Raw genomic sequence first — 27,680 nt, forward strand, 5'->3', positions numbered from 1 at the left:
ATCACACAATATTATTCCATTTTGTCTATTTGATTCTTTATATTGAGTAGAATGTGTTTTATCTATGTCATTACACCAAGTTTCAGGACATAAATATTAACAATCATTACATCTACTTGTTGGATGATTCCTTTAACCCATATGAAATAAATTTCATTGTCTTTTCTGATTAATTTTGGCTCAAAGTCTATTTTGCAAGATAAGACAATAGGTACTCCTGCTTGCTTCAGTCTCCATTTCCATGGTCTTTTTCCATTCTTTCACCTTCTCTCTGTGGGTGTCTTTGCCTGTAATGTGAGTCTCTTATATAGAAGATAAGAATGGGTCTTATTGTTTAATCCATTCTGCTTATCTATGTCGCTTAATCAGAGAATTTAGACCAAATGGTCCAAACTACCTTCAGTGTTACTGCAGAGAGATGATATTTTAATTTCATGCCATTTTGATTTATTTACCATGGTTAACTCCCAGACTTGATTCTTCTTTAATTGACTTTTCTTATAGTAAGATTCATCACTACACTGGTGGATCTGGTACTTATTTTATATTTCTTTGGCATGAAATATTTCATTGAGTATATTTTGTAGTGCTGGCTTAGTAGTTATAAACTCATCTAGTTTCTGGTTACCATGGAAAGTTTTTATTTTATCTTTGACTCCAAAGGTATTTTTGCTGTATATAGTAATCTTATTGGTCCCATTTCTTCAGGGATATATATATATCCCATATATATATATATATAATTCCAATCCAACCTTTTTGACTGGGTTGAGAAGTCAGTGAAAATTCTAATTGGTTTACCATTAAATGTGACATCATGTTTTTTTCTTCAAGCTTTTAAAATTCTCTCCTTGTTCTGTATATAGGTCATTTCAATTATCATATGACTTGGAAAAGATCTTTTTGATCTTGACTATTTGAGGTTCTAAATGTCATTTATATCTGGATTTACATCTCTTTCCTAAGGGTTGGAAATTTTTCTGCTATTCCTTCATTGAAAGAGTTGTTCATTCCTTAGTTTGTACTTTAGTGCCTTCTTTTATGCCAATTATTTTTATATTTGATGTCTTAATGTTATCCCAGATTTTTTGCATATATGGTCGTAGTCTTTTAATAACCATTTTTATTTTCGACATTATTTTCAAGATTATATAGTTTGTCTTCCTGAGAATCTAATTTCTTTGTAGCCTAATCTACTGGTGATGCTTTCAACTGAACTTTTAGTTTGATTTATTAAGTCTTTTATTTCTAGGATTTGTTTGGTTCTTTTTCTAAATCTCTATTTCTTTATTGAAATGATCTTTCACTTTCTGCATTTTCTCTCTTAGTTCATTGCTTGCATTGTCTTCTAGTTCATTGAACATTTTAACTATGAACTTTCTAAATTCTTTCTCTGACATTTCCTCCACTGTAATGTCAATGGAATAGTTTATTCAAGTGCTCTGGACTGTCAGAGATGATTTGTTACCTTGCATATTCATGTTGTTAGTATGTCTACCCCTCTTCTGTGATGATTATCTCTTCTACATTTATGCAAGGGACTGTTTAGTGAGCTTCTTTCTCGTAAGTGCCCAGGCTGGGCAAATATTCAGGTATTGATACTCCCACTTACTATGTGTCCTCTGTTCTTCCCAGTATCAACACCACTTTGGAAGAAGACACTAAATCTTATTAATTATAATCATTTCAGAGCAAACTTGTATACAAATAAACCATAAGGGGGAAAAACTTCTTGATGTTTTCCACAGTTTCTCTAATCTGAATATAAATTTGTAGTAATGTTCTAGCATAGATTGAGAAATTAGTTCTTAAAGATAGTAAAATTACTATTACACTATGTAGGGGCTCAAAGGGTGAAAAGAGAAAAAAAAACTTGGCAAAGAAAAAAAGAAAGAAAAGAGTAATATGAATACAGTTACGAAGAAGAAAAAGATGGGGAGGATTTTAGGCAGGAAAAGGAAGTGTAAGAGAGAAAAAAGAAATTCAGAGGAATAAATGTAAAAATGAGCTAGGAAAACATAGATAGAAAGGATTCCATTTAATGCTTTAGAACATTAAAATAAATACAATCAAATGGGTTGAGGGTTGCAGTATTGAGTAATAAGGGAATAACTATCAATTCAATTTAAAAAGAAATCTCCATAAGATCAAAATTTACATTACATATATTTACCACAATCCATGCTCAGGTGCGGAGATTTCTTATTGAGTCTTCCTTTTTTTTTTTTTTTTTTTTTAAATTTTTCCCTTCTCCCCTATTAAGTCTTCCTGATTTGGATTCTTTGGGATTTGGGACCTCTAGAAGGTGTCCGCCACTTCTCTGCTTTACCTCTAAGTTTCCCTGATTATGGAGGTAGTGATCATACTGGCTCACCTCTGATACAATTCTAGGAGGCCCTCTCCAATCTATGGTGTGTCCACTGGTTTTCTATTGGGTCAGAGGAGATGGTTTCCTATTGCCTGTGACTTAGCAGCCAGGTTACTTCTTGTTAGGGAATGCAGTCTTGTATGCCCTACTCAAGAAAAGCTCTGTGTATCCAGTGCTGACAAATTCAGTGAAGGTTACCCTGTGGATATTTTGGAATATGCAGGTTGTGGCAGCGGTAAAGGCATTGTAGTCTGTTTGATGTGACACTGGGCAACCTGTGTGTGGGAGGGGTATAGGGTTTCTGCTCCCTCTGGGGTGCACAGATCACAGGTAACTGTGCTCATATCTGAGCACACTGGGTGGTGGCTGGTGTCTCCTTGGTAAGCCTCTTTATGGGGTGTACTGCCATTGTGTATGTGTACGGTTCTCTACTGGTTGCTTGGGGTTATTCTCAGGAATCACCTTCTGTGGGTTCATGTGTTGAATGAGAACGGAGTTAACTGGCAACTCTAGGACTCACAGCTGTAGATCCTACTAGAGCTGCTGGGGCACAGGAGCTACTTTCCTGGTTGCCATGGTTTCTCACTAGCTTGTGCTTGATCATCAATTCAGGGCCCTGAATCTGTGTGCTTGGTGGGTCTTGTGTCTGCTGGCGGTTTCTGCTGGGTGTGGGTGAGCAGGATTCAGGGTTTGGGCCTGTGGCTGGCTGCTGTGCAATCTTGTGCATCCTCTTCAATCCACAGGTTCTTCTTTACAGTGCCGTGGAGTTTGATAACTGCCTGCCTCTGTGGGGCCTCTGGGTGCAGCCTATCTGTGGGCAGTCTATGGCACAGAAGCCTCCACAGATCTGCTGCTGCAGATCTCCAGGGTTTGGTCTATCACATTGATGAGGATAAAGTGTCAGTTGACCCATTTTTGCTGAAGCTCCTGTGGAGACTAGTGAGCCGTGGGTTTGAGTTATCCCTCCCCATGTGTTAATTGCTTTTGGGTCAGCTCCATTCTACTTTCCTTGTTTGTGGTGAGGAGGAGGGGGTTTCAATAGCCTTTGGCTAATAGTGATTCCTCTACAAGTTCCTTCTAGATTATTGAGAATACTATCTGTAGGTCGTTGTATTGATTTGATTTCTTCTAGGGTGTCTGACTGGCTGTGGGTTCTACAAAATCACTGCCCTGTGTGTACAGCTTTCAGTCCACAATTTGGGTTGTACTGAATCATCTCCTTCACTGTCTCTGCTGTTCTTGTCCCATTTTAATCTGGTCTGCTTTTCTTTTCATTTGTTGTTAAGGAAGTAAGCTTGTAGCCCAGTGAGGTGGTGCACACCTGTAATTCCAGCAGTTCCAGAGGCTAAGACAGGAGGATCACAAGTTCAAAGCCAGTATCAGCAACTTAGGGAGGCCCTAAACAATTTAGTGGGACCCTGTCTTTAATTTTAAAAATACAGAAAAGGGCTGGGGATCTGACTCAGTGGTTGAGTACCCTTGGGTTCCATCCCTGATACCAAAAGAAAAAAAAATTAAGTAAACTTATGAGCTTTTCCTTTTCCTCTCCCTCTTTCTTTGTTGCCCCTCCCCTCCTTGTTTCCTCCATGGTCATGGTTCACGGTTAAGGAATTCTGTCCTTATTTTCTTCTCTGTTAAACAAATTCCATGTCCTTTCAATTCTCAAGCCCTCCTGTAATGAGTTATAGACAATTTACTCTTTCACCCACTTTCTGGTTAGATATTCTTCCACTGCTCCCTCTCTGGGCTGTGGAAGAGTCAAAGATTGCTGCCTAGTTCTACTCCACCATCTTGTCCTCTCTAAAACTACTTTTATAAAATGAAAAGCCCATTTGTCTTCTCTCTGTGTTGACATTAGCACTGATGGTGTAAGAGTAATGGAAAATAAAACTGCTTGTACCTTAACACGAATCAATGCAGAAGCACCGAAGTGTATTGTTATCACTGTATTCTTTACTACCAGCCACTTGCAGTAGAAATAATTAAAAGTTAGTTTTACTTAAAAACGTCCTTGAAAAAATCAGTGAAAAGCATTCTGTTTCTTAAACCTTGATTCTTGAGTGCACCACTTTTTAATATTCCAGGTGGTAAAATTGCAATTAAGGACACTTCTGTGATTGGCTTATGAACTGTATTAGCTGTGTTTATTTATGGAAGACCATTTTTACTTGATAGAATAACTGACAGAAAAACTAAACTTGTTGGGGAGAGTATCTGTCAGACACTTTCTGGAAAATAAAGAAATTGATTTTGTCATTTCAGGGAAAACAATTGATAATATTTGTGTCAATAATAAAATTCAAGCTTCTAAGCAAAATTATAATTTTGGAAAGTTTTAATTAACCATTTTGTGCCTAACAGTTTCCTAATGTTTAAAGCCCTTTCGATGACACTATTGTAATATTAACAAAAGTGATTTTTAAGTATCATATAAATGAAACCTGTCATCATCTGGAAAGTTAGAAATTTGGTGAAACAATATTTTCCAAAAAAATGACCAACACATAATATTAGAAAAGAATTCCATGGGTAAATAGATCAATTCAATATGCAAATATACCATTAGATTTTTATAAAACAGTATGAAAAGTTTGATGTGGTTTCAGATGCCATATTGCAATGAATTTTAAAAATTAGCACTTGCTAGGCATGGTGGTGCACTCCTGTAATCCCGATGACTCAGGAGGCTAAGGCTGAGGCAGGAGATCACAAGTTCAAGGCCAAACTGAACAACTTAGTAAGACCCTCAGCAATTTACTAAGACTCTATCTCAAAAATACAAACATTAAAAGGACTGGGGATATATCTCAGTGGTCAAGCACTCTTAGGTTCAATCCCCAATACCAAACAAAACAAAACAAAAAACTAGCACTTGTTGAGGTTTGGTATACCAAAGGATATCTAAAATAATATAAAAAGGTTATGGAAGGGCACAAGGTTTTGGGTTCAATACCCAGCACCAAACAAAACAAAACAAAACAAAACAGAACAAAAAACACAAAACACTATGGAAATATACCTCCTTTTTCTAATAACATACCTGTGGGATACAGAATTTCCTGCAACCCACACTACTTATTACTACAGAGTGGATGCTGTAGCAAATATTATGATCTTGCTCTGTTATATTAAGCTAGTCATAATTTAGAGAGATTTTGAAAATATAAAGAATAATTTTTCTGATTGTTTTGGAAAGTATAGTTATTTTGTAAAATACATTATTTTCAGATAGATTATATTTATTGCTTTTCAAATAGATCAATAAGTGCTTTTTAAATTTTTAATATTTTAAATTTCTGTTTTAACTTCTAACAGTAAATATAGATAAAAAGAATCCATGTGAACAAATACTCTTTGAAGTTCCCACTAATTTTTAAGAATGTAAAGAAGTCCTGGACTAAAAATTTTGTGACCTAAGAGAAATACTATCGCATATCAAAAATGAAGATATATACCGATATTTATTATGATGATGTTACAGTGAAATTTCAGAAATAATTCTAATGGTCTATAGGAAGGGAATGGGTAAATAAACCATTCTTTGTTTCATACAGGAGAATACTGCATTTAAAAATAAATAAATTAGATCTGTGTGTGTCAAAATAGTGTTGAAGAAAAATTAGTCATGATATGTGGTAAAGATGATAAGGCAGATAGGTATGGGACCATTGAAATGAAGTCTCAAGTTGGGGAGAGTATTGAGCTCAATTCCAGCTCCAACACAGACAGGTAGGGGTATATAGCCAAGGAGTAAGGTAGTGGGCAATGAATGGGAAGTTACCAAGTGGATACATCAGTTTAAGGGAGATTCTTGATAGAATGGCAGAACAGAATTATTGCTGAGGCAGGTCAAGGTGACAAGTTGTGGAAGGTGATCATACATCAGAATGGAGATTTTCACAGAACTGACTGAGGATTCTTGTACACAATGGATTCTACAAGACTGGAGAATGAAGCCCAGAATTGGATATAGTAAAGCCAAGAACTTGGAAGAGTCTGACAAAAATTTTGACCAAAGAAGAGTTTTGTCAATAATTAAATCTCAAAAAATACAATATTAAACAGCAAATTTAATTGTATGTAAATCAGTTAAAATAATTAAAATTACCTATTATTTATGAATTATTTTTGACAAATTATATGTATTAAATTATAAAGCTGAAATGTCATGATATTAACTGTACTGGGGAGGGAGAGAGAGAGAGAGAAAGGGAAAAGTGATTGGATTGCAGGATTTCAAATTTTAATATTTGTGTGCATGGAATAAATGAAAATAATTGCATAGTGAACTCTTGTTTCCAAATTTATTCATGATTTTAATGCTCTTCTTTAGGAGTTAAGCATCTCAGGAAACAACATACTTCTGCCTTCCTTCCTCTGGTTTATGTGGTGTTGTCTTAGAAGTTGGTCTTCTGAATCTATTTAAAGGTAATATAGAAGACAAAAGAAGGAATAACCCTAACTGAATCAGGATACCTTCAGGGTACTTGGTTTAGTGTAGATGGATCCTGGGACCAATGGCAAATAGAATTAACAAAAGTTTTGCTTGTTTTAGGAGACAACATAATATATGAATGAATCTGAAAAAGTGTATGAAATAAATTTCCAGAAATGTATTTCTCCATCTATCTCTATCACTAATAATTTTAATAGCACTCTCACCCAGATTTTGACCCTGTGGTGTTCTCTTATTTCTAGATTGTTATAGTCTTCTAAGAAACATCATGAATATTTGCAACAGGAACTTAGAAGTTTACATATAATTTTTGCACATAGTAATGGTGATCTAAAAGACAATGTGATACATATGCAATAAATTGTTAATAAATGCTTCTCATTGATAAAACATTTTTTATGTTTGAGAATTAAATGAGATCTCATAAATACTTCCCAGGTAGGTTTTATTAGTAGCTTAATTTTATAAAGGTTAGTAAATTCAGAGAACATAAATTATATAAACATTCATAGCCAAAAAGTAGAAAAACTAGAACTTAATCCAGGTTTTCTATGTAAAAGTTCTTATTTTTTTACCGACACATCAAAATTTTCTCTTTTTAAAAAAATTTTTAAATTTTTTTAATTAGTTGTACATGACAGTAAAATGCATTTATACATTTTGAGAGATCATATATAAATAAAGTGTAATTTCTCATTTTTCTGATTGTACATATTGTAGGATCACATTGGTCATGCAGTAATATATATTCATGAGGTAATAATGTCTGTTACTACTATCCTTCCTACCTCCACACCCCTTCCCCTCCCTTCACTCCTCTCTACCTGATATAAAGTTAACTCTATTCTTCTCTAGTTGCCCCCCATTTAAGGTGAATTAACATCTGCATCAGAGAAAACATTTGGCCTTTGGTTTTTCAGGTTTGGCTCAGTTTGCTTAGCATGATATTTTCTAACTTCACCCATTTACCAGCAAATGCCATAATTTCTTTCTTCTTTAAAGCTGAGTAGTATTCCATTGTATGTATATATGGAACGTTTTCTTTATCCATTCATCTGTTGAAGGACACCTAGGTTGGTTCCATAGTTTAGCTATTGTGAGTTGAGCTGCTATAAACATTGATATGGCTGTGTCACTGTAGTATGCTGATTTTAAGTCCTTTGGGAACAAACCAAGAAGTGTGATAACTGGGTCAAATGTTGGTTCCATTCCAAGTTTTCTGAGGAATTTCCATACTGATTGCACTATTTACATTCCCATCAGCAATGTATGAGTGTACTTTTTTCCCCTACATTCTTGCCAACATTTATTGTTGCTTGTATTCTTGATAATTGCCTTTCTGATTGGAGTGACATGAAATCTTAGTAGTTTTGATTTGTGTTTCTCTAATTGCTAGAGATGTTGAGCATTTTTTCATATATTTGCTGATCAATTGTATTTCTTCCTCTGAGAATTGTCTGTTCAGTTCCTTAGCCCATTTATTGATTGAGTTATTTGCTTTTTTGGTGTTAATTTTTTTGAGTCCTTTATATATCCTAGAGACATAATGCTTTATCTAAGTTGCATGTAGTAAAGATTTTCTCCCAATCTGTAGGCTCTCTCCACATTATTGGTTGTATCTTTTGCTGAGAGACAACTTTTTAGTTTGAGTGCATCCCATTTATTGATTCTCGATTTAACTTCTTGAGCTTTAGGTGTCTTAATATTAGCATTGCAAGAGTCAGCAACAGAATGAGAAAATACATGCATACATGAACATTAATTAATTTCTTTATTTGCAGTGTTTGTATTCTATAGGGTCACTCTAAACACTAAATCAGCAAATTCTGAGCCATTGTTCCTAAGGAAAATACAGAAGTAGGTTCCTGTGAGCCTCTAGTTTAAGTACTTTCAACTACAACCAATACATAACCTTGTTTTATATGAGTTTCTGCTTAAGGAAATACTTTTAATAAATGTTGTTGATTCCTTACTATTAAAATCATGGCCAACAGCACCATGACTCATTCCTGAACATAGCTTATCTAATACTTGAATTATATAGTGGCCTTTCATCCTCTATTGCCTCTGGTCTACTTTCTCTATTTATTATTAAAAGTGAGATATTGCAGTCTCCATCTATTTTTTTTTTTCTTTTTTCTGCCATATTCTTTCTTTAGGATTGCTATTTTATTGTTGTCCTTTCTGTTACATGGTATCTACACATCAGGTGTTAAAAGGTATAATACATTCTACAACTGAGCACCACTTTTTGTAACTGAACAGGCAAAGAAATTACACTGAACATCAGCATGTGGCAGTATTTCTGTGGAAAACAAGTGACTAAAATTGATTGACACTATTAAATCACATCTAATATTTGATTCTACATGATTCAATACAGCTTTTCAATACAATTACACAAATGTGTTAACATCAGAGAATACAACCAAAATTAAGATAGCAAACAAAACCTAAATAACTTTTTTACAGGAAAATACTTTTGAAGTATGCAAAGCTATTAACCCCCAGAAAAATCATACATAGCATTAATAAGCATATCCCTAAAATGTGCGATATGCATACTTGGAAAATACAAAATCAAAAAATTTTAAGCAACAGGTGAGATTCATATTTATATGAATGTGAAAAAGAAGTCCTATTTTTAGCATTGTTGTATAAAGAATTGTCTTTTGATGTAAAGTTCATGAATTGTCCTCTTGCTGGGACCACACTCACAAAGTGAGTGAAGTGAGATTACAAAGCAAGATACAGCATCTTAGCAATGTCTTCTCTAATTAAAGTTTTTTAAAAACAATTTCTACTACTTTATCAAAACTTGTCCCTTAGATGTGTAGGATTCACTTTTAAATTCCTTCCTAGAAATAATATACAAAGGAGAGGTATGTTTATTTCCAATTGCATCCTGGAAGATGCTTCTAATGATCAAGAAGGGTCTTTATCTTCTTTTCACTGGTTGGTTTTGGCCCTAGCATGCGTTAGGATGTGAGATTTCAGGTTAGTTGACTGTACAAACTTCTTACAACCATTGAAGGGGCACACATAGGGCCTGTCTCCTGTATGGATTCACACATGTGTGTACCAGTCGAAGTCCAGTGAAAAGCATTTCCTGCAGCCTTCGAATGTGCACTGAAAGGGCTTCCCTCCAGTATGAACTAGTGGGTGTCGTTTTAGTTTTGAGTTCTCAATGAAAGCTTTGCCACATTCTGCACAGATGTGGACTCTGGGGCCGTGGTGTGCAGAAGTTTTCTCATAGCAGTTCAGTTCAGTTATCCCTGAACATCTCTCTGCAGCCTTTATGAGGGAAAGCTATTGTTCTTGGAGCATCATCTTCTTTAATTTTTCTTGGCTTCATTCTAGCAAATTCTGCCTGCTGTTTTGTATCTGAGAGGTCAAAGCCAGGGATTCCTCCAGGAGGGAGTTTCTTTCCTGACATATACTCTGAATAATCAGGAGGCAAGTTCTCTTCAATGATCTGTTCTTCAACCATCATCTCATGGTCTATATCTTTTCTTTCATCTGACATGGTGACCAAGAACATGCCCTCTGGGGTCTTGATTTGCACCTGCTCCTGCTCCCACATCTTATTGCCTCTACCTATTATTGTTAAGCTGTGTTTCTCCCTTCTATTCTGTCAAAATTTCTCCATGTCTTTCAGGGTTCTGTTTATAATCATTATGTATAAGTTGAACTTCTATCATTGGGGTCTTTATCTCCTGTAACCAATTTTTATAACTTATTTATTTTGATTCATTTCAAACAAATGGGATACAACTTGTTTCTCTGGTTGTACATGAAGTAGAGGCATACCATTTGTGTAATCATACATGTACCTAGGGTAATGATGTTTGTCTAATTCTCTTATTTTTCCTTCCCCCCATCCTACCACCCCACTTTTTCCTCTATACAATCCATTCTTCCTCCACTCTTCCCTCCCTCCCAACCCCAGTTAGGTATCATCATCTGCTTATCAGAGTGATCATTCAGCCTTTGGTTTTAGGGGATTGGCTTATCTCAGCATGATATTTTCCAACTTCATCCATCTGCCTGCAAATGCCATAATTTTATTCTTCTTTATGACTGTGTAATATTCCATTGTGTATATATACCACAGTTTCTTTATCCATTCATCAATTGAAGGGCATCTAGGTTGGTTCCACAATCTGGCTATTGTGAATTTAGAGGCTATGAACATTGTTGGGGCTGCATCTCTGTAGTATGCTGATTTTAAGTTCTTTGGATATAGGCCAAGGAGTGGGATATCTGGGTCAAATGGTGTTTCCATTCCAAGTTTCCTAAGGAATCTCCACACCGCTTTCCAGAGTGGCTGCACCAATTTGCAACCCCACTAGCAATGTATGAGTGTACCTTTTTCCCCAAATTCTCAACAACACCTGTTGTTGCTTATATTCTTGATAATTGCCATTCTAACTGGGGTGAGATGAAATCTTAGGGTAGTTTTGAGTTGCATTTCTCTTATTACTAGAGATGTTGAACATTTTTTCATATGTTTGTTGATTGCTTGTAGATCTTCTTCTGTGAAGTGTCTGCTCATTTCCTTAGCCCATTTGTTTATTGGTTATTTGTATTCTTGGTGTAAAGTTTTTTGAGTTCTTTATAGATTCTGGAGATTAGTGCTCTATCTGAAGTATGAGTGGTAAAGATTTTCTACCATTCTGTAGGCTCTCTCTTCACATTGCTGATAGTATCCTTTGCTGAGAGAAAGCTTTTTAGTTTGAATCTATCCCGATTATTGATTCTTGCTTTTATTTCTTGTGCTTTGGGAGTTGTGTTCTGGTCCTAAGCTGACATGATGAAGATTTGGACCTACATTTTCTTCTATAAGGTGCAGGGTCTATGGTCTGATTCCAAGGTCCTTGATCCATTTTGAGTTGATTTTTGTGCAGGGTGAGAGATAGGGGTTTATTTTCATTCTGCTGCATATGAATTTTTAGTTTTCCCAGCACCATTTGTTGAAGAGGTTATCTTTTCTCCATTTCTGTTTTTGGCACCTTTGTCTAGTATGAGAAAACTGTATTTATGTGGGTTTGTCTCTGTGTCCTCTCTTCTATACTATTGATCTATCTGTCTATTTTGCCATTACCATGTCATTTTTGTTATTATCACTCTGTAGTATAATTGAAGTTCTGGTATTTTGATACCCCCTGCTTCACTCTTCCTGCTAAGGATTGCTTTAGCTCTTCTGGGTCTCTTATTCTTCCAAACGAATTTCATGATTGCTTGCTCTGTTTCTATGAGATAGGTCATTGGGATTTTAATTGGAATTGCATTGAATTTGTATAGCACTTTTGGTAATATGGCCATTTTGACAATATTAATTCTGCCTATCCAAGAACATGGGAGATCTTTCAGTCTTCTAAAGTTTTCTTTAATTTCTTTCTTTAGAGTTCTGTAGATCTCATAGTAGAGGTCTTTCACCTCTTTCATTAGGTTGATTCCCAAGTATTTTTTTTTTTGAGGCTATTGTGAATGGGGTAGTTTTTTCTAAATTCTCTTTCAGAGGATTCATCACTTATAAATAAAAATGCATTAGATTTACAAGCATTGATTTTATATCCTGCTACTTTACTGAATTCATTTATGAGTTCTAGAAGTTTTCTGGTGGAATTTTTCAGCTCCTCTAAATATAGAATCCTGTCATCGGCAAGTAGGCATAGTTTGAGTTCTTCTTTTCCTATTCGTATCTCTTTAATTTCTTTGGTTTATCTAATTGCTCTGGCTAGAATTTCAAGCACAATGTTGAATAGAAGTGGTGAAAGAGGGCATCCCTGTCTTGTTCCAGTGTTTAGGGGGAATGCTTTCAGTTTTTCACCATTTAGAATGATATTGGCCATGGGCTTAGCATAGATAGCCTTTACAATGTTGAGGAATGTTCCTACTATCCCTATTTTTTCTAGTGTTTTGAGCATGAAGCGGTGCTGTATTTTATCAAATGCTTCTTCTGCATCTATGGAAATAATCTTGTGATTCTTAACTTTAAGTCTGTTGATAAGGTGAATTAGATTTATTGATTTCTGGATGTTGAACTGACTTTGTATCCCTGGGATAAAACCCACTTGATTGTGGTGCACTCTTTTTAATATGTTTTTGTATGCAATTTGCTAGAATTTTGTTAAGAATTTTTGCATCTATGTTCATTAAGGATATTGGCCTGAAATTTTCTTTCCTCGATGTGTCTCTGTCTGGTTTTGGTATCAGGGTGATATTGGCTTCATAGAATGAGTTTGGGAGGGTTCCCTCCTCTTCTATTTCATGGAATACTTTGAGGAGTATTGGAATGAGCTCTTCTTTGAAGGTCTTGTAGAAGTTGGCTGAGAATCCATCTGGTCCCAGACTTTTCTTTGTTGGTAGGCTTTTGATGACTTCTTCTATTTCATTGCTTGAAACTGATCTATTTAAATTGTGTGTATCCTCCTGATTTAGTTTGGGTGGATCATATGTCAGTAGAAACCTAGTGATGTCTTAGAGATTTTCTATTTTGTTGGAGTATAGATTTTCAAAATAGCTTTCTAATTATGTTTGTATTTCAATAGTGTCTGTCGTGATATTTCTTTCTTCATTCTGAATTTCAGTAATTTGAGTTTTCTCTCTCCTCTTTGTTAGTGTGGCTAAGGGTTTATCAATTTTGTTTATTTTTTCAAAGACCCAACTTTTTATTTTGTCAATTTTTTCTCAATTATTTTTTTGTTTCAATTTCATTGATTTCAGCTCTGATTTTAACTATTTCCATCTTCTACTACTTTTGATGTTGATATGTTGTTCTTTTTCTAGGGCTTTGAGCTATAATATTAGGTCATTTATTTCTTAACTTTTTCTTCTTTTATTGAATGCACTTCATGAAATAAATTTTCCTCTTAGTACTGCTTTAATAGTGTCCCAGAGATTTTGATATGTTGTATCTTTGTTCTCGTTTACCTCTAAGAATTTTATTTCCCCCCTGATGTCTTCTGTTATCCATGCATCATTGAATAGCATATTATTTAATCTCCAGGTGGTGGAGTAGTTTCTGGGTGTTTTTTTTGTTGTTGTTGTCATTTTTTTCTAATTTCATTCCATTATGATCTGATAGAATACAAGGTGGTATCTCTATCTTTTTGTATTTTTAAGAGTAGCTTTCTGGCATAACATATGATCTATTTTAGAGAAGGATCCATGTGCTGCTGAGTTCTATGGTTTCTTTGTTTGGTTTTTGTTTGGAAGATCTATCTAGTGGTGACAGTGGTGTGTTAAAGTCACCCAGAATTATTGTGTTGTGGTCTATTTAGTTCCTGGAATTGAGAAGGATTTGTTTGATGTACATGGATGAGCCATTGTTTGGGGCATAAATATTTAGGATTGTTATGTCTTCCTGATTTATGCTTCCCTTAAGCAGTATGAAATGTCCTTCTTTATCCCTTCTGACTAACTTTGGTTTGAAGTCCACTTTATCTGATATGAGGATGGATATCCCCTCTTTTTTACTGAATCCATGTGCATGGTATATTTTTTCCCATCTTTTCACCTTTAGTCTATGGGTATCTTTTTCTATGAGATGAGTCTCTTGAAGGCAGTATATTGTTGGGTTTTTCTTTTTAATCCAATCTGGCAGTCTATGTCTTTTGATTGATGAATTCAGGTCATTAACATTCAGGGTTATTATTGAGATATGATTTGTATTCCCAGTCATTTGGCTTATTTTGTTTTTTAACTTGCCTCGGTTTCTCCTTTATTTGGTTATTCCCTGAGGGAAGTTCCTCCCTTTGCTGACTTACATCATTGTTTTTCATTTCTTCCTCAATGGAATATTTTGCTGAGAATGTTTTGTAGTGCCAGCTTTCTATTTGTAAATTCTTTTAGCTTTTGTTTATCATTGAAGGATTTTATTTCGTTGTCAAATCTGAAGGTAAGTTTTGCTGGGTATAAGATTCTTGTTTGGCATCCATTTTTTTTCAGACCTTGAAAAATGTTGTTCCAGACACTTCTAGCTTTTAGCATCTGGGTTGAAAAATCAGCTGATATTCGTATTGGCTTTCCCCTGAATGTAATTTGATTTTTTTCTCTTGCAGGCTTTAAAATTCTATCTTTATTTTGTATGTTAGGTATTTTCTTTATAATGTGCTTTGGTGTGGGTCTGTTGTAATTTTGTACATTTGGTGTCCTATAAGCCTCTTGTATTTGATTTTCCATTTCCTTCTTCAGAATTTGGAAATTTTCTGGTATTTTTTCATTGAATAGATTGTTCATTTCTTTGGTTTGTTTCTCTAAGCCTTCCTCGTTCCCAATAATTCTTAAATTTGGCCTTTTCATGATATCCCATAATTCTTGTAGATTCTATTCATGATTTCTTACCATCTTCTCTGTTTGGTCAACTTTGTTTTCAAGATTAAATATTTTGACTTCAATGTCTGAGGTTCTGTCTTCCAGGTATTCTATCCTATTGGTTATGCTTTCCATGGGGTTTTAATTTGGTTTATTGTTTCCTTCATTTCAAGAATTTGTGTTTGGATTTTTTTTCAGAATCTCTATCTCTTTATTGAAATGATCCTTTGCTTCTTGGGTTTGCTCTTTTAACTGTTGATTGGTGCAGTCATTCAATGCCTGCATTTGCTCTCTTATCTCATCATTTGCTTCTCTGATCATTTTAATTACATATATTATGAACTACCTTTCAGACATTTCTTCTGCCATGCTGTCATTGGATTTTATTGATGTAGCATCTAGGTTTGTTTGGGACACTTTCTTCCCTTGTTTTCTCATCTTGTTTTCTCATATTGCTCATGTATCTTCCCCTCTAGAAGTGCAAATCTGAGGTATTGCAGTTCCCCCCCCTATAGACTTATAGTCTCCCTGCAGGTTTCCAATAGCTCACCTCCTAGTCTTCAGTAGCCAGAAGTCTTGGAGGAACTTGATAATGCAGTGACCCATAAAGGTTGCTGCCCCTCTAGGGATGGTGGCCTCCAGGTGGCATATATTCCCTCCTAGTGAGCAGAGGTGCCTCCACATGTTGACAGATGGTCAACTGCAGGAGCACTAGACTGTGGACTGGGGCACAGCTGGTCTGGACCTGGGTCTCTGGGCCTGTCTCCCCGATGCAGAAGTCTCGCCCAACCATGCTGGTCTGGACCTAGCTCTCTTGTAACAATTTTTTAATGAAATTGTATTTTCTCTGATGCTAGTATAACCACTCCAGTTTCCTTTTGATTAATGATTGTATGCACAAAATATCCTTCTTTATCTTTTCACATAGAGCTTTTTCATACCTTTAAAATTAATTTAAGTGTCTAATGGCATTCTGTCAGATCACGATTTGTTTATTAATCCATTCAATCTCTTGTCTTTTGATTGGATAGTTTAATCCATTTATATTTAAAGTAATTATTCATAAGAAATAATATATTTTGCCATTTTACCATTTGTTTCTTATATATCTCATATCTTTTTTGCTCCTTGTTTCTGCCAGTTTTGCCTTCTTCTGTACTAAATTCTTTCTACCGTATCTTTATAATTCCACCTTTTTTTACTACATGTTTTTGTTATTTTCTTTACAATTATCTTGGGGATTATAAATACATCTTAATTCACAGCCTCTAGATTCAGAGTTCAGATTAATATCAAGTCAATTTCACTAGTATAAAACATTTTCTACAATTCTGATCCCATCCCTCCCCTCCTTTCTGATCTCCCTGTGTCACAGATTACATTTTAGACATTATCTACCCATTAATATGTAGGTTTATACAGGCTCATAATTGTTTTGCCAAAAAAATTAATAACACTTTTTATATATCTAAATATTTATCTTTATTGATGTGCCTTATTTATATAAATCGAAGTTATTGCCTTATGTCCTTTCATGTGGACCTGAGTTTAGAACCTTTTGCAGGACAGCTTTTATTTTGTATTTATGGTAATATATTAATATCTCCTTAATTTTTGAAGTACCCATCTGTTGAATATGGAACTTTTCATTGCCAGTAATTTTCTTTGGGTGTTTTGAACATGTCATCTCACTGTTGCCTATGCTCCCTGGTTTCTTTTTTTTTTTTCAAGAAAAAAAATTCATTTTAAAATTTACTCATTACTATATGTTACACTCAGGTGATACACTTAAAACCAGATAATGAAGCCATGCTGAAAAGCTCTTGGTTTTCCATTACATGTAATAAAAATACACCAAAAGGGGCAGTCCTATCTTTATTACTGCCTTCAGAAGAAAAAGACAGAGTTACTACTAGTAACCTGCCCCAAATTAATCAATCTATAATATTTTTTTTAATTTTAATCTTGACTTTTTATTAAATTTTAATTTATTTTTATTGTAAACAAATGAGATACATGTTCTTTCTGTTTGTACATGGAGTAACACCATACCATTTGCGTAGTCATGCATTTACATAGGGTAATAATGTTTCATTCATTCTGTTATTTTTTCTTTCCCCCCACCCCTCCCACCCCTCTTTTCCCTCTATACAGTCCCTCCTTCCTCCACTCTTGCCCCCCTCCCACTCCCAATTTTGTGTCATAATCTGCTTATCAGTGAGATCATTTGCCTTTTGGATTTTTGAGATTGACTTATCTCACTTAGCATGATATTCTCCAATTTCATCCATTTGCCTGCAAATGCCATAATTGTATCATTCTTTATGGCTGAGTAATATTCCATTGTATATATATACCACAGTTTCTTTATCCATTCATCAATTGAAGGACATCTAGGTTGGTTCCACAATCTGGCTATGGTGAATTGAGCAGTTATGAACATTGATGTGGCTGTATCACTGTAATATGCTGATTTTAAGTCCTTTGGGTATAGGCCAAGGAGTGGGATAGCTGGGTCAAATGGTGGGTCCATTCCAAGTTTTCTAAGGAATCTCCACACTGCTTTCCAGAGTGACTGCACTAATTTGCAGTCCCACCAGCAATGTATGAGTATACCTTCTTCCCCACATCCTCTCCAACACCTATCGTTGCTTATAATTGGGGTGAGATGGAATCTTAGTGTAGTTTTGATTTACATTTTTCTTATTACTAAAGATGGTGAACATTCTTTCATATGTTTGTTGATTGCTTGTAGATCTTCTTCTGTGAAGCATCTGTTCATATCCTTAGCCCATTTGTTGATTGGGTTATTTGTGTTCTTTGTGTAGAGTTTTTTGAGTTCTTTATATATTCTGGAAATTAGTGCTCTATCTGAAGTATGAGTGGCAAAGATATTCTCTCACTCTGTAGCCTCTTTCTCCACATTGCTGATAGTTTCCTTTGCTGAGAGAAAGCTTTTTAGTTTGAATCTATCCCAGTTGTTGATTCTTGCTTTTGTTTCTTGTGCTATGGGAGTCCTGTTAAGGAAGTCTGATCCTAAGCCAACAAGTTGAAGATTTGGACCTACTTTTTCTTCTGTAAGATGAAGGTCTCTGGTCTGATTTCAAGGTCCTCAATCCATTGTAAGTTGATTTTTGTGCAGGGTGAGAGATAGGGGTTTATTTCCATTCTGTTGCATATGGATTTCCAGTTTTCCCAGCACCATTTGTTGAAGAGGCTATCTTTTCTCCATTGCATATTTTTGGCGCCTATGTCTAGTATTAGAAAATTGTATTTATTTGGGTTTGTGTCCATGTCCTCTATTCTGTACCATTGATCTACCTGTCTATTTTGGTGCCAATATCATGCCGTTTTTTTACTATTGCTTTGTAGTATAGTTGAAGTTCTGGTATTGCAATACCCCCTGCTTTGCTCTTCCTGCTAAGGATTATTTTAGCTATTCTGGGTTTCTTATTCTTCCAGATGAATTTCATAATTGCTTGCTCTATTTCTGTAAGGTACATCATTGGAATTGCATTGAATCTGTATAGCACTTTAGGTAGTATGGCCATTTTGACAATATGAATCCTGCCTATCCAAGAACATGGGAGAGTTTCCATCTTCTAAGGTCTTCCTCAATTTCTTTCTTCAATGTTTTGTAGTTTTCATTGTAGAGATCTTTTACCTCTTTGGTTAGATTGATGCCCAAGTATTTTATTTTTTTTTGAGGCTATTGCAAATGGAGTTGTTTTCCTCATTTCCCTTTCAGATGTTTTGTCGCTTGCATATAAAAATGCTTTAGATTTATGCATGTTGATTTTATAGCCTGCTATTTTGCTGAATTCATTGATGATGTCTAGAAGTTTTCTGGAGGACTTTTTTGGATCCTCTAAATATAGAATCATGTCATCAGCAAATAGTGACACCTTAAGTTCCTTTTTTCCTATTCATATCCCTTTAATTTCTTTAGTCTGCCTAATCATTCTGGCTAGAGTTTCAAGGACAATGTTGAATAGAAGTGGTGAAAGAGGAAATCCCTGTCTTGTTCCCATTTTTAAAGGGAATAGTTTCAGTTTTTCTCCAGTAAGAATGATGTTGGCCATGGGCTTAGCATAAATAGCATTTACAATGTTCAGGTATGTTCCTACTAAACCTATTTTTTCTAGTGTTTTGAGCATGAAAGGGTGTTGTATTTTGCCCGACACTTTTTTTGGGTCAATTGAAATAACCATATGATTCTTATCCTTAAGTCTATTGACATGATGGATTACGTTTATTGATTTGCGGATGTTAAACCATCCTTGCATTCCAGGGATGAACCCCACTTGATCGTGGTGCACGATTTTCTTAATATGCTTTTGGATACGGTTTGCCAATATTTTGTTAAAGATCTTTGCATCTATATTCATCAAGGATATTGGTCTAAAATTTTCTTTCTTTGATGTGTCTTTGCCTGGTTTGGGTATGAGGGTGATATTAACTTCATAGAATGAGTTTGGTAGGGTACCCTCCTTTCCTATTTCCTGGAATACTTCAAGAAATATTAGAATGAGATCTTCTTTGAAGGTCTTGTAGAACTCGGCTGAGAATCCATCTGGTCCTGGGATTTTCTTGGATGGTAGGTTTTTAATGGCTTCTTATATTTCATTGCTTGATATTGATCTGTTTAAATTGTGTATGTCCTCCTGGTTCAGTGTAGGAGGAGCATATGTCTCTAGAAATTTGTCAATGTCTTCGGTAGATTCTATTTTGTTGGGAATACAGATTTTCAAAGTAGCTTCTAATTATGTTATGTATCTCGATGGTGTCTGTTGTGATATTTCTTTTCATCATGGATTTTAGTAATTTGAGTCTTCTCTCTCCTTCTCTTTGTTAGTGTGTCTAACGGTTTGTATATTTTGTTTACTTTCTCAAAGAACCAACTTTTTGTTTTGTCAATTTTTTGAATTGTTTCTTTTCTTTCAATTTCATTGATTTCAGCTCTGATTTTAATTATTTCCTGTCTTCTACTACTTTTGCTGTTATTCTGTTCTTCTTTTTATAGAGCTTTGAGCTGTAATGTTAGGTCATTTAGTTGTTGGCTTTTCATTCTTTTCTGGAATGCGCTCCATGCAATGAATTTTCCTCTTAGTACTGCTTTCATAGTGTCCCAGAGATTTTGATATATTGTATCGTCATTCTCATTGACCTCTAAGAATTTTTTTATCTCCTCCCTAATGTTTTCTGTTATCCATGTTTCATTCAATAGCATATTATTTAGTCTCCAGGTGTTGGAGTAATTTCTGTTTTTTATTTTGTCATTGATTTCTACTCTCAGTCCATTATGATCTGATAGAACACAAGGCAATATCTCTATTTTTTGCATTTCCTAAGGGCTGCTTTATGGAATAACATATGGTCTATTTTTGAGCATGTGCTGCTGAGAAGAAAGTGAATCCGCTCATTGATGGATGAATATTCTATATATGTCTATTAAGTCTAGGTTATTGATTGTGTTATTGAGTTCTTTGGTTTCTTTGTTTGGTTTTTGTTTGGAAGATCTATCTAGTGGTAACAGTGGTGTGTTAAAGTCACCCAGAATTATTGTGTTGTGGTTTATGTGATTCCTGAAATTGAGAAGGATTTGTTTGATGTACAGGGATGCACCATTGTTTGGTGCATAAATGTTTACTATTGTTATGTCTTCCTGATTTATGGTTCCCTTAAGCAGTGTGAAATGTCCTTCTTTATCCCTTCTGACTAACTTTGGCTTGAAGTCCACTTTATCTGATATAAGGATGGAAACCCCTGCTTTTTTACTGAGTCCATGTGCATGGTAGGTTTTTTCCCATCCTTTCACCTTTAGTCTGTGGATGTCTTTTTCTATGAGATGAGTCTCTTGCAGGCAGCATATTGTTGGGTCTTTCTTTTTCATCCATTCTGCCAGTCTATGTCTTTTGATTGATGAGTTTAGGCCATTAACGTTCAGGGTTATTATTGAGATATGATTTGTATTCCCTGTCATTTGGCTTAGTTTTGGTTTTTAATTTGGCTTGGTTTCTCCTTTGAGTGGTTTTTCTCTAAGGTAGTTCCTCCCTTTGCTGACCTACATTGTTGTTTTTCATTTCCTCCTCATGGAATAGTTTGTTGAGAATGTTCTGTAGTGCAGGCTTTCTATTTGTAAATTCTTTTAACTTTTGTTTATCATGGAAAGATTTTATTTCATCTTCAAATCTGAAGGTTAGTTTTGCTGGGTATAGGATTCTTGGTTGGCAACCATGTTCTTTCAGAGCTTGAAATATGTTGGTCCAGGCCCTTCTAGCTTTTAGAGTCTGGGTTGAGAAGTCGGCTGCTATCCGTATTGGTCTCCCCCTATATGTAATCTGATGCTTTTCTCTCGCGGCCTTCAAAATCCTATCTTTATTTTGAATGTTAGGCATTTTCATTATAATGTGCCTTGGTGTGGACCTGTTGTGATTTTGTGCATGTGGTGTTCTGTAAGCCTCTTGTATTTGATTTTCCATTTCATTCTTCAGGTTTGGGAAATTTTCTGATATTATTTCATTGAATAGGTTGTTCATTCCTTTGGTTTGTATCTCTGTGCCTTCCTCAATCCCAATAATTCTTAAATTTGGTCTTTTCGTGATGTCCCATAGTTCTTGAAGATTTTGTTCATGATTTCTTACCATCTTCTCTGTTTGGGCAACTTCATTTTCAAGATTAAATATTTTGTCTTCATTTTCTGAGGTTCTGTCTTCCAACTGGTCTAGTCTTTTGGTGATGCTTTCCATTGAATTTTTTATTTAGTTATTGTTTCCTTCATTTCAAGGATTTCCGTTTGGTTTTTTTTTTTTTTTTAGAATCTCTATCTCTTTGTTGAAATGATCTTTTGCTTCCTGCAGGTGCTCTTTCAGCTTATTGGTATTATCATTCATTGCCTGCATTTGCTCTCTAATCTCATCCTGTGCTTTGCAAATCATCTTAATCATGTATAATCTGAAGTCCTTTTCTGACATTTCTTCTAACATACTGTCATTGGATTCGATTAATATAGAATCTAGATTTGTTTGGATCATTTTCTTCCCTTGTTTTTTCATGTTGTTCATGTATCTTCCCCTCTAGCACTGCAGATCTGGGGTATTGCAGATTTCCCCCTATAGGCTTATAATGGCCCTATAGGTTTCCAAAATCCTTTCTTTAAGGGGAGATCAATATTAACAGTGCCTAATTCAGACACTATGCAATCCTAGACCAAATAGCCCCTATGAGGACAATAACAAAATTGTCATAATAAACAGACTGAGTTAAAATATTATCTTCCATAAAACAAACAGATTTGCAATAAGGTCTGCAGTTTCTAATGGTGAACAAAGAAGATGCAGAGGGATGTAGAATGTGGCTGTTAATGGGATAAGAAAAGATTATACAGAAGTTCTAGATAATAGAAAGGGTGAGAGTGTAATCAAAAGAAATGTGATGTTAGCATGCAAAAAAGGGAGAAAGAGACTCTGAGGGAACAGGTAAACAAAAGGAAAAGAGAGCAAGAAAATTAAAGAAATAAAAACTTAAATTTTTTCTATAAGGAGAAAAAAGAAAATCTACAGTATAAAAGTCATATAGTAATGAAACCTCCCAGTGTTCAGTAGCCTGATGCATGAGAGGTTTCTGACAATGAGCTTCTAGTCTCCAGCAGGCGTCTCAGGATGGGATTTGCCCCACCTAAAGATCAGAGCTACAGCTTCCAGGATTATCCAAGATGGCCGCTCTGGCTTTGAAATGTGTTGGCAAATGGGGAGCTGCAGCTCAGGGTGTGGATGTGGTCAGCTGGAGGTCCTGGAGGTGGGATGCAGTTGGTCAGGCAGGGGTCCTGGAGGTTGGGTGTGTTTGCTGTGGTTGTGGGATCCTGGAGGCCGGGTGCAATCAGTCAGTCTGGGGTCCCGGTAATAGGGCGCAGTCAGTTGGTCTGGGGATCCTGGTGGCAGGGAGCAGTCAGTCGATGTGAGGGCCCCAGAGGTAGGGAGTGATCGGTCGGGCTGAGGTATCCTGGAGACGGGGCTCAGTCAGTCCGGCCAAGGGTCCTACAGGGCTTGGCTGTTGTCTTAAAATGGCGGCAACCACAGGTAATCAAACCTGCAGGTACAGTGACAGAGAACTGCCAGGCAACAGCAGGCAGCTGGTGCTCCACTGGCGGTTGGCGATCAGTTCGCTGACTGTTGTTGAACGATCGGGAGGTGAACCTCATGCGTTGGGTGATGGATAGGTGTAAGGCAGGCGATGGACCGACCAGAGGCAGGCAAATGGCGGATGATAGGCACCTGACAGTGAGCAATCTGCACTCAAAAAAGGCATCGATATGCTGGCAGACTGCAGGTGATCACAGCAGACAAATTGGGTAAACACCAGGGAATCGATAAGCAGCAAAAACTGCCTCACCAAGAAACAGATATCCTCTGCTTGAAACTGGAGTTACGGAGTGACAAGGAATGCAGCCTCCCTCTAGTACGCCATCTTGAATCCCTATAATATATTTTTAAAGTTCACTACCCCGTAGGGTCCAATCCTGCCTCCTCAACTAGGACCAAGCTGAAGTCTAGACAAACAGCATGAAATAACAAGCAGCCAACTGTCGCTCCCTGGTTTCTGTTACTCTTACTGAAGATCCTTTGTTCCTGATGAATCACAGTCTCTCACTACTTTAAAGATTCTCTTTTTGTCCTTGGCTTTTGATATTTTGATTATTATGATATATCTGAGTGGTGTTGCTTTGAGCTTATACTATACAGACTTTGTTGACCTACTTGGATGTGTAGATAAGTATGTCTAATTAAATTTGGGAAGATTTGGGATATTAGTTTTTCAAATATTCTTTTTGCCCCTATCTGCTGTGCTTTTGAACATAGTACATATTTAGTTAAGTCTCATGGGAGTTACACAATTCACTTAGATTCTGTTTACTCACTTCCCTTCTTTTTTATTTTTATTTTTACTTTTTGGTTTTCTCATAGTGGATAATCTCAACTTAACCTATTTTTAAGCTCACTGATTGTTTTGACTGTTCAAATCCCCTGTAGTATGTTTTTTATTTCTAGAATGCCTTTTTGCTTTCTTTTTATAATTTTGATCTCTTTACTTATGAGATGCCATTCTTAAGCTTTTCTTTTGTCCTTTAGCTCTTTGAACATATTTTAAATAGCTGATTTTAAATCTTTCTCCAGTAAGTACTTTGTGTAAGCATTCTTGGGCACAGCTTTTACTGATAGCCTTCTTTTCTGTGTACAGAAAACATGCTTCTTATCATGCCTCATATTTTTTTTTTTTGTTTAAAAGTGGACATGTTAACTATTTTAATGTGAAACTCTGATAACCATTTTTTCCTACCTCACGGTTTGCTGTTGCTGTGTGCTGTCATTATTTTTGTTTGTTTAGTTACTGTTTTGAACTATTTTTAAAAATTTTGTGCTTTTTACTTTGCATAGGCATTTCAGTATCTATGTCTAGCTTTGTGGTCAGCTAATGCTTGGACAGAGATTTCCGTCAATGCTTCATATAAAAACTCTCTCTCTCATTCTTTGCTAAGGGGCTCTGTATGTTTTAGAGTATGTCTTCAGTACTCACTGTGACTCTTCATTATCTTTCACCTGCCAGTTAGTCAGTTAGCTTAATGCCACTGCAGGTGTTACTTAAGGACATGAAGAACCCTAGGTATACATGTGCCTACTAGATCCCCAGGTGGATGTCAGAGCTGTTTAAAGTCTTTATTTCTCAAAGTATCTTATTCCTAACTTTTCCTTTTAGGTTTCTTAGTCTGTTCTTTGCCCAACTGCTATCCATTGCCTCAAGTATCAGCCACATTTAACTGTAAATGTTTTTGGTAAGTGCCCAAAGTATAGTGAATGTAACTGGGTGAGTTATGAGTTAGCCAAAATAGACATGAGTCATTTGAGCAAGATTTCCAGGAAGTTAACAGGCAGATCTTCTGTGGATTATTCTTTGCAAATGATATCCTTCTGATCGCTCATAACAGGTATGAGGAACATAGGCTATAATTTTCAAGACTACCTCTGGGATGATGAGTGGAGAGTAAGTTAAAATGCAATAAAGCTTGCTTTTTTTTTTTTTTTTTTTTTTTTTTTTTTTAGATATTTAACCATTTGCTTGAATATGCTCTGCCTTGATTGCTACAAGTTTGGGGTTAGTTTTGGAGTTCTGAAAAGTTGGTTCTTAAATTTTTTTGCTGGATTTTTTCCCTTTGTTAGGAGGGATTTTTGGAATTTCTTATATCACTACTGTCTTTGATGTTACCTCTTGTGAAATTTTTAAAAATAAGAATGTCTCATAGCCTCCCCTTATTCATTCGCATGTGTTTCCCAGAGCGTTTGATTAAATGAAACATGTTGCAAGTAACTTAAAGGACTGCTCAGACTTCCCCGGGTTGATGGACTATTCTTTTAAATTGCTATAATAATAACCTATCTTCTACGCAGTGCTTATGTGCTTAAGCATTGCATAATACACACACACATATACATATAAATATAACTAATCCCTATTAATTGGTACAACAATGTGAGTTGTAGTCAATTCTATTAACTTTGTTTTATAACTGAATATAAAAAATGTAGTTTAAAGAAATTAAATTCAAGGTTATATTGGTAGCAAGGGACAGAGATGTGGTTCACATCAATGTCAACTTGCTTTCATAGTGTTGCTCTTAATCATGATGCCAGGAGACAAAGCACTTTAGAATTCCATTACATCTGACTTTGATGCCTAGGTCTTTTGTTGTTATCATTACTATTGAATTAATGTATTGTATATTAATATATTGGATGAAAACTAGGATACTGACCTAAATATACCAATCAAGCAGACTTTTTGACTATTTCTCAGATGTCAGTTTTGTGCTAGACATTTCTTAGACTAAAATGTTATTCCTATCCTAAGAATCCAATTATCTACCAAGGAAGTGAGAATGAATATGTGAGACATAATTAAGCTCTAAACTATAAGACTCTAAGAATAATTTAATGAAAGTTCAGAGAAAGAAGATCTTTGCTTACAGGATGTAGTGTAAAGGTGGACATCATGAAATCATTGAAGTAAACCTGATGAATACAGAGGATTAATTGTAACTTAGAAATTTGTGACTTCATAGCTTCATTTGACAATTTAATTTAGAATAGCATGATTTTCAAGAAGATTCTATTTAAGGCATTGGAACTATAAAAGACAAAGCTGTATACCTCTAACCTTAATGAATTCAAATATTTTTTTTAAATATACAATGTAAAATAATGTGCTGTGGGTTTGGATAAAGTGCTGCAGACAAATGTAAAAGCAATTAAAACTATCTGGAGAAATCAAGGACAAATTTGAAAGTTTGTCTTCAAGTAGACCCTAAAGGAGGAGGTAGCAACAGGTGACTGTGCTACACTTGCCCCGATGGGGGGACCCACCTTCCTCATACCAGAAGTGCCAAGGTTCTCCTTCCTGGTCCACAGACTGCTTTTCAGTAAGAGAAGAAAGACAATTTGAATGGGTAGCTACATGATTTATTGCCTGTACAATTTCTCCAAGAGCCAGAAGGAAAATAAAAAGATCCTGAGTACTCAAGATAATTCTTAGATTTACATTATAAAATTAAAAAGCAAACAAGTATGTACCCCAATCTCAGTGGCTCTTTTTGCAACCGAAGTTTCAGTTTTTCCTCAGATGGAATTAGGATAATACGGAGACTATTAGAACTACCTTCTTTAAATTCATCATATTTTTAGGGCATTTTAAGATAAGGAGGGATTTTTATGTACCAAAGAACCTTACTTGGCACCCTCTTGGTCCTTCCTTGATGGTAGCACTTAATTATCTTATTGGTTGGTTTTCTTCCAAGTGCACTGCAAACCATATTGTTCATCTTGTAAATGCCAGTTGGGGTTAAGCTGACTTGACTTTTTTTGCACTGTCCTTGTACTTTGGGTTCAGCTTGCTTATGTCTAATTCTAATGCACTATTAAATAACTTTTTTAAAAGAATCTTTTAACCCATTAGCAATTCTCCATGAGTACAGGTTTGCAGAATAGCATCCCAGGTAGAAAGATAAGCAAAGACTTCTCACATTCATGAGGTTTCCAGGACCTGGAGATGAAGGTGGAGAGTAGGAACTGACTAGTTCATACACAAAGTCAAGGAATTTGGACTTTATTCTATAGAATAAATGGCAGAATGGCTGATCTGAGAACCATAAGATCTCTCCATTAGCATAATTCAAGATATTTAGATGAGAAAAAGGAAAAAAAAAGTCCAGATGTGTTCCCCCAATAGACAAGTAGCAATTGTGTCAGCGCCATTAATAAAAGAATGTGATTAAAATGATAATCCATCTCTATTTATGACCTAATGGGTAGGGACTTTTTTTAATAGTTGAAACTATACAGAAAAGAAATATAGTTGAACAAATGTTAAATAATCATCATTTATTTTTCATAATTATTAATATGACTAATTATATATGATATGAAATTAAAAAGTAAAGTTCCTTTATATATTTTACTAGAACTAAAATGTCTACATGAAAATGTATTA

At 35.5% G+C, this 27,680-nt stretch overlaps 1 pseudogene; it reads right to left on the reverse strand.

Annotated features, from left to right (window-relative positions):
* Positions 1 to 9,773: 9,773 nt before the first annotated feature.
* The window catches only part of LOC124964156 (transcriptional repressor protein YY1-like), a 144,080-nt pseudogene continuing 126,173 nt past the window's right edge, over positions 9,774 to 27,680 (reverse strand).

This window comes from Sciurus carolinensis, chromosome 14 (assembly GCF_902686445.1).
Source record: "Sciurus carolinensis chromosome 14, mSciCar1.2, whole genome shotgun sequence".
NCBI classification, from domain to species: Eukaryota; Metazoa; Chordata; class Mammalia; order Rodentia; family Sciuridae; genus Sciurus; species Sciurus carolinensis.